Here is an 8,804-nt window from a genome sequence, read left to right as displayed (position 1 = left end):
CTCTTTATTTCTCTCAAATTTTGCTCACCCATACAGTAGTATGTTGTAGTGCAGGTGAAAAAGGCCCAGTTTTTCAAGTGAAGCAAGAAGTTTGAAACCTAGAAGGAATTCTTTATTCAATTATATGTGGTCAACGTTATTCGATGACTGTGGAAAGAACATAGTATGGCAGGGAATGACAAAATGCAAATGGTGTGAAGAATTCTTCCAGTTTGCAAGAAGAAAATGTACTTTTTCTTAAGAAGTATTTGAGATAAAATCTCAAACATGGACAAGAAAATGGCAACGAATGAACATTCAGTTCTCATCACGGGTTGTAGTATCTGCCTCACTTTCCTCCATTTTTGAAGAGAAGTGTCCCTAGAATTGCGTCAATAGCTAAGAACGTAATCTGCATTAAGACAATGCTTATGGGTGGGCAGGATGGTGAAAAGAAGGTAGGAGTTGAGAAGGAGAACCTGGTTTCCCCTCTGAGCCTAGGGAAAAACATTTAAAGCATCTTCCTAGGAACTGATGTGGGAGAAGCCCAAAGGCTCATTTTTCCAGTAGGGTGGTAAAAGTGCTGGGCTTATAGTTAGGAGACTAAGATTCTTGTACTGGATTTGCCACCGAGTAACTATAAGCCTAGATTTTTTGTTTTTGTTTTTTTTTGTTTTGTGATAAAGAGGGCCAATGGGAATGGCCTTTAAAATTTCTGTTATCTTTGATTGATTGATTGATTGATTGCTTTTTGGGAGGGGGACAGAGAGAGAGAGAGAGAGGAGAGAGAGAGACAGAGACAGAGAGACAGAGTGCGAGTGGGGAGGGACAGAGAGAGAGAGGGAGACACAGAATCCAAAGCAGGCTCCAGGCTCTGAGCTGTCAGCACAGAGCCCGACGCAGGGTTTGAACCCATGAACCGTGAGATCATGACCTGAGCTGACGTTGCACCCTTAACTGACTGAGCCACCCAGGTGCCCCATGTTAATCTTTGTTTTCTAGCATGACTGTGTGGCTACGTGGTAAATAGCGTTATAGAACTTTGAGATTTCTTTTTGTTACTAATGAATGTATATTGTTCTTCTAACAAATACATTGGCATGTTTTAGTAAAATATTAACATCAGGACAAAATAAAACAGATCACCGTTTCCTCAGAGATTGGAATCACATATATAATATTTATGCTGCCATACTTTCTCATTTCAGATGGGATTGAGGGCATGAATATTTAAATGCAAATGGCTGTAAATCTTAATGGAAAGTTCCATGCTAAAAACCTTATGAAATTTTGGGTGCTAATGAGAATGCAAGTCAGGAAAAGAGATCCAATAGATATGGATTAGATAATAACATAAAGATTTATAACTATTTAGCCATGAATGCAAATTTGAGAGTATTTACCTAAAATGATGTCAACATCAAGTTTTTTAAACATTTGTTCTTATCACTCTAAATATTATTCTGCTTCTGATACTTTTGCTCCCTTTTACTTTGCTATGTATAGAAACTAGCACACAGAAATTTTTCTGGAATTGCACATTTGCTTTACTTAAAATTCAAGTATAATGAAATCCACTTTTATATACCTTTTCAGCAACCAAGAGAATTTTGGTTCCAAAATATATTAATTGCACCAAAGAAGAATCGTTCCTCTAAGAGGTAAAGCGCATGCTTTGCTGACTTTTCCTCCCTTGGCTTTTGACCTCTGTGAGACTGACTCCCTGTCTTCCCAGCTATTTCTGGGAGTCTCCAAGGGGGTTTGAATACGTTGTGTTTGATTTCCGTGAGACTCCCCAGATTTTTATCCTCTCTTTCTGCTCCGACATTTTCTTCCTGCATAACTTCCTATCCACCAAAAGCCACTGAACTGGGTATTGTGGGGCCTGTCTTTTATTGGGAACTGCCTTTGCTGAACTACTGGAGACCCGAGGTGTTACAGGGAAGGATAATCTGTTGTGATGTGATATGTCCGAGAGTACCTTTCTCCCCTCTGTTGAACAGGCACAAAATCACTGCTGTATATTTCCTGAAAGAACTCTTTGTGAAACAGATTTTTAGTTTCTTATCATGAGTGCTAACCATCCACCGTAAGACTCAAGACAAATCTCCAGGGAGGAACCACCGTATTAGAGTCTAACTCTGTCTTCCCTCTGGAGGCTAAAGCATTGTCATAGCTAACTCTTCTTTAGAGTGGGAGGCTTCTCACGTTCCCATGCACACAGATGTCAGTCAGACCTTCTCATCAGTTCACAGACATATAACATCTATCTGACCCTCTTTGGAGCACACAACCTATTTGTGGCTTGAAGTCCCCTTCTCATGCAAAGATTAGTAGAGAAATAAACAAGATGGCCGGGAACTTTCCAATGTGGTAAAACACTTGGCAGAGAGAGAGGGATTTTTGCAGTGATGCTTTGTGAAAGATCAGGAAAGTTACGGGAGTATTAATCTCAGAACCCTGCTGCAGGGCCATCTGGGATGGGAGAGAGAGAATGTGTGAGAGGGATAACTTGAGGCAGAGGGAAAAGGGGCGGCGTGGGAGGCAGGATGTATTGGTAAGATGGACTCCCTCTTTCACAGCTGATTTGTTGCTTTGCCTTGTCCTGCTTTTCTCTTCTTTCAGTTTTCACTGGTAATGGTTTTCTTTAAGTTACAGAAAGTGAGGAGTAAAATACTCTCTATGCAGTTTCCCAGGCAGAAATTTAGGTCAGAGCCTTATGAAAGCAGAGACTGAGTTTTGACCTTTTCACGTATTTAACGGTAGTTCATGAATGACGACCCATCTATGGCTGGGAGACATGTTAATGGCCTGTCACGTGGAGGGACTGGGTGCTCCTTCCGCTTCTCTGCAGAAGGCACTCAGAGCCAGTTAGACTCAATTTCTCGACAACATTTAGACTCTCAGGAACACATTTCTCTTTAGACTTTTGGCTTTAACAGAACAAAGCAGAGAGAGACATGTAGTGGCCAACATTAAATTGTCTGGGATTAAATCAGTGAATCCACAAATACCATTTTCCAATTATTAAGAAAATTGTTTAAATAATTTACCTCCCGATGCCATTCAGAAAGAGACAGCTGTGTCATTGTGTTGGGAAAGAAAACGTTTTGGTGTCGATAAAATGATGCCAAAGGGTTTTTCGTAAGCATTTGAAAACAATTTTGCAGATTTGCTTAGTTCGTTAATTGATTTCCATATATGGCTTTTGAATGAGAAAAAAATCAGAAATGCATTAAATTTTAATGAATGGATGAGATAGGGAAGGATTCCAAGAGCAAATGATACCGTGAGTTATCTGCATTTATCAGGGGAGAACATTCATTCTCTTACAAATAGAATCTTTGTAACTTTATTTTCATGGCAATGACTAGACATGGAGAGGAAATATTATTATCTGAAATCATGAGCCCACACATATCATCACAGAATATGCTTAGTATCCTATTAGTCCTGTATCTATTTGGGAAAGCAAAGGAAAAGTTTCCTGGTGCTTTGTATCCAGTAGCTGGTGAGCAAGTAAAGGCCTCAGGTTCTTTTTGTGATTTGTCCTATATGCCCAGAGTATTTGTTAAATATTTAAAAAATGAAGACGAACGCAGCTAGATTCCTTCTTTCTTTTAATTGGGAGGTTTTTGGACGTTGTAGCTCCAAAATGATAATAATGCAACTAAGTGTGTCCTTATTATGCGTTTTCTCCATTTTTCACATGGATTAGTTAGCATTTTTTGAGCACGGTGTACACACTTTACCTGCATAGGTTTTTTTTTTTTTTTTTGGTAATTCTTTTGGTTTCAGTCTTTGCCCAGAAACCTGGGAAGCACACATTACCCACAAACACTCTGCTGTGCTGCTTTTAAACCTTCATGCTCAAGGTACAAAGGCCCTTTGATAGTGACAGTTGCAAAGCTCCTCTTGGAACTTGGCCCACAGGAGATCACTTGCTTGTCCTTCTTCTGGAACCTCCAGCATGCTGCCGGGGCGCTGCTGGTACTTTTGCTTCTCAAAGGCATATAATTCACTTCCTTAATTCTTCAGCCCCCTGAAGGCTGCCTTCCCACTTTTTTTTTTTTAAAGTTTATTTATTTATTTTGAGAGAGACAGAGACAGCACAAGTGGAGGAGAGGCAGAGAGAGAGAGGGAGAGAGAATCCCAAGCGGGCTCCGTGCTGCCAGTGCAGAGCGCGACGTGGGGCTCGAGCTCACGAAGCCGTGAGATTATGACCCGAGCTGAAACCAAGAGTCGGCCGCTTAACCGACTGAACCATCCAAGCGCCCCTGCCTTCACACTTTTAAGCTGCTTTACAAAGGTGGTCACATGGCCTCTCAGTCGTCAGATACAGGGTTCTCTTTAGTCTTGACCTCTTTGTAGCAGGTGACTGCATCCTCACGGAAACCCTCTCGTTCTTCTTCTTCCACTACCCCCATCTGTGGGGTTCCCCCCAATCCACTTCGCTTTCTGCATCTCTAATTCCATTTCCCTATAGGTTCTGTGTTTGCAATCCTCAAAATCCTTACATCTCTACGTGAGCTCGGAGGACGAGCAGCGTCAGCGACAGTAGGGAGCTCTCACTGGAAATGCAGCATTCCGGGCGCATCCCAGCCGGACCGAGCCAGAGTCTGCATCTTGACAAGACCCCCTAGGGGACCCATGTGCACATCCAAGGTTGAGAAGTGCTCCTCTAAACGATGGTGTCCCCTTAGGTTCTGTCCCCTCTCCTTTTCTCTCTTTTCTCTGACAGCCTCTTCTGTGCCAGACTGTAACTTTTATATCCTTCTGACTTTCAAAGTAACTCGATGTCTCTTTTGAGTGCCAGGCATTCATTTTGATTTGCCCAACTACTTGCGTATCCCTTAGGCACCATGAGCTAAATATGTCTAACGTTGAACTCCTTTTCATTTACGCCTCTATCTGCCCCAGCACCCAAGCCGGAAACCTGCTCTTCCTGACTCCCCTTTCTGCCTCCAGTGGTAGAAGAGACTGATAGAGAAGCATCAGCTCTAGAGAATCCCCTGGGAAAATTCGAAATTAACTGCTTCTATTGTATCAGAAGTCAATTCTGCCCTCCCTCCCACGCAAAAAGAGGGAAAAAAACTCCGTCAAGGGCAGCTGTCAGACCTGCTCTGCCTGTGGCTTTTGGAGAGAACGAGAGAGCGTCAAGGATTCTCCATCTGAAAGCACTTGCAAGTTTGGCAGAGCCCCACTTTTTTGTTGTTTGTTTTTAATAGTTTGAAACCCGAGTGGAAGGCAAGTTGAATCCTAAACAAGTCAGTCGGGAGTGGAAGTGGTGGGGGGGGGGGCCCTCTCCTAAAGCAAGACATAGCAAAAAATACCCACATCCTGGTTTGCCTTCTGACTGCCACGAAAAGGAAACCCCTATGTTGCCCGGAAGTTCTCCAGATGTTGGCGTTTCTTTCTTCTCAGAGCTATATATGCTTCCAGGAGCGGAAGTTTATTTGAAATTTTCTTTTTCAGGATTCCACTTGCCCTCTGAACAACATCTAGAGCTGAGTTAATCTGTAATTGGCTGAAGTTACATGTGTGGGGTCAGAGACGGCCGGTTGCCTGTGACTATCTCCTCAGTGACAGATTCTTGGTTTGCTTTGAGGTGGCCTCGACCCTACAATTAGCGTGATGAACAGCCACCCGCCGAAGCCTCTCTGCCACCAGAGCCCTCTTCCTGCGGCACCGTGGAGTGAGCATGGCCCTGTGGGAGCTGCTACCCCTCTGGCCAAGCTGCTACTGCTTATCCTCTAGAGACTCCAGGGGAGGGGCGCCTGGGTGACTCAGTCGGTTAAGGGTCCGACTTTAGCTCGGGTCGTGATCTCGCGGTCGGTGGGACTGGGCCCGCGTCGGGCTCTGTGCTGACAGCTCAGAGCCTGGGGCCCGCTTCGGATTCTGTGTCTCCCTCTCTGTTTTTCCCCATCCCCCACTCACGCTCTGTCTCCCTCTGTCTCTCAAAAATGAATAAATGTTAGAAAAAATTAAAAAAAAGAAAGAAAGAAAGAAAGAAAGCCCAGAGGAGAATGCTGGCTCCACCAGCAAAGCTTCTGCTGGTGCCCCAGAGCACTGGCCTAGGGGGTGAGCACAACCTTCACACCGATCTCCTCTAACAGCCTACCCTGTATGGTGGAAACAGGGCTAGAAAGCCAGCCAGCATCGATCAGGCTCTTAATATCATTATTCACCTGTATTGTGTGAGCACAGACATTTGCTATCTGGACTGGATAAACTAGCCACCATCTGTAGCACGATTTATATGGGGGAAAATGTGTTTGGCACTCCAAACATCTAATTTACTAAGCAACATTTGCAGCATGGCCTGTGTGTGTGAGTGGATGCCTGCCAGGGTCTGTGGACTGGGATGAATCAGGAATCAAGAGCCTCAAAATGAAAAATGGATTTGATTCCTAAATATGGCTGTGACTATGCACAGGAACGGATTTAGAGAAGTAAAATCCATAGATGGTTGAATTTAGTGAAATAAAAACACACACACACACACACAAAACCAACAACTAACAATTTGATGTAATTCAACTATTTCCTCACCCACCCACTTGGCTGAAACCCAAGTGGTTTTATCTAATGCCGCAAGATATCCTCAGATGGAAATGTAAATGAGACCACCACTGAGTCACAAACGTATCCCCAGAAATGCCCCCTGCCTCATGAGTAAGGAGATATCAGTTCTGTGTTCTTCCTGTCTTCATATAGAAATTTCCATAAGAAATGACAGAGAAAATGTGTCAGCTTGGCATGGGCTTTAAATCTGTGTATATTATTAAGATGTTATTATTCCCCATCTTTTTAAGGAAATGGAACAAATAACTTGAAGTGCACACGTACGTGGGATCCATCTTGGGTTTATTTCTTTGTGACGTGCCAATTTCTTGCAACTGACCAAATTTCTGGAAGGGAATTAAAAATATAATAAAGCGATTCAGGAGAATTAGTAATTTTCTCAAAATTAGTAATTTTCCCAAAGAGGTTGAGAAGTAAGAGCTGAAGGGGGAAGGGCGGAGGACAAAAGACACACGCCAGCTGAGCTTTTCTCCTTTTGTTAGAAGAAGTAGGGTTTTATTTCCTGGACACTCCACCAGTAGACTTTCTGTTACATTTTATTGGCTAAAATTGAGTCACGTGGCTACTACTAGCTGCAAGTAATTCTGGGCACATTGCCACTCTAAACAAAAGCGTGGAATTCTTTCAGCGAAGAAGAGCTGATTGAATAAGTACAAGTAAAGCAACTTAAACCAAAAGGGAACCAAAGAGAGAATGAGCTGAGCAGCCAACGGTGTTGTAGAGTGGCCCCCGGGGCCACGTCACTGGGGTCACCAGGCCTCCATTCGAGGCAGGCTTCGTCACTTACTGGCTGTTCAGGTTTGGAAAAGACATCAAATGTGTTCAGGCCTCAGTTTGTTCCTCTGTAAAATGGGGATAGAAATAATAAATGTTATTAACTGTTATTGCTGCTGTGGCCCAACTGGCCAGTCCTGAACTGGTGCCACGGGAAACACCTACATTTTAGAATGTGATAGATGTTCTTTTGGGCTTTGGTGGACCAACCACTTTGAAGTACATTCTATATTTGCTTTTGAGACCTAGTGGAAGAATTATTGTTAGAAAGGGAAGAGACACTTGGTTTTTTAAAAACACGCACCTTAAAGTGTATTATTTATTATTCCATATTATGATTCCCTTCGTAGCACCTTGGAGATTCTCACACACATATACACAAAAGGAAGATTAATTGTAATCAAATCTCTTTCATTCTTATTTCAGGAGGGGTTTTCATATACTTCTTTACTGTAGGTTGCTCTGTCACCTTAGGTTTTACCGGAAAACTTGAGCTGAAATCAGCTTGATATATTGCCACAACAAATCATATGAAGTGGTGGCAGCTTTCATCCTATGGTTTCTCTACTCAGGGTCATGGGCCTTAATTTCCATTAGGGTGTTAGGGTGGTGTCATTTATTGAAACGAGGAACATCGGGGACAAGAGCGGAATATGGGCGTATCAGTTTGAGACACCAATTTGACATTCAAGTGTGGATACCATATTGGCAGTTGGATGTGTGAAAATAAATTTTGGAACGTGGTTGAGTCTAGAGGTATAAATTTAGAAATCTTCGGTGTATGCATGATGTCTGAAACCATGAGCCTGGGTATGGTCACCTAGGGAGCAAGCAGCACCAAATAGAGTAGAGGCGGGAGAAAAGGGGAACCTTAGAGCAGGATACCTGCTACTTAAGTTTGTTTCCTAGATCCATACAGATTCCTGTTAGAGTTGTAGCCAGATGATAAGGTACTTGAACGTGAAGTGAGAACTTGAAGACTTGTTTCATTCAAGGTTCTGGAAGACATGGCAGGCAGAAGCATTATGATTTGGGCCCATATTAACAAGAGTAATGTAAGAAAGAGTGGGCAGGCAGGTGGCCCCTGGCTGAGGAGGTTGTAGAGCCTGGCCGAAGGGGTGATTCTGCTCGGGTGGTGTCCCTCAGGAAGGGTGGCAGTGACCACGTAGGGCTGCAGCACGGAAGGAGGCTCCAGTGGACAGACTTAAGTGATGAGTAGGGTCAGGAAAGGAGAGAATGGCTGATGCCTTTTGAGAGATGGTTGAAAGGAGCAGAGAGGGAGCATCTGAGGACACGCAAGTAGGGGGTACAGAAGGAGCTTTGCGGAGAGCCGAGTGCTCACATATGACCAAGCTTCTGCCATGCGTGTTCTCTCCACATCCTGAGGATCTCAGCTCCTCTCTCCCGTCTGCATTTCGGCCAGTTCCCAGATTTTAGTCACTGACAGGCAGCAGCCATAGGTATGC

Source organism: Neofelis nebulosa, chromosome 6 (assembly GCF_028018385.1).
Source record: "Neofelis nebulosa isolate mNeoNeb1 chromosome 6, mNeoNeb1.pri, whole genome shotgun sequence".
Taxonomy (NCBI): domain Eukaryota; kingdom Metazoa; phylum Chordata; class Mammalia; order Carnivora; family Felidae; genus Neofelis; species Neofelis nebulosa.
Note: the sequence above shows the minus strand (reverse complement) of the source record.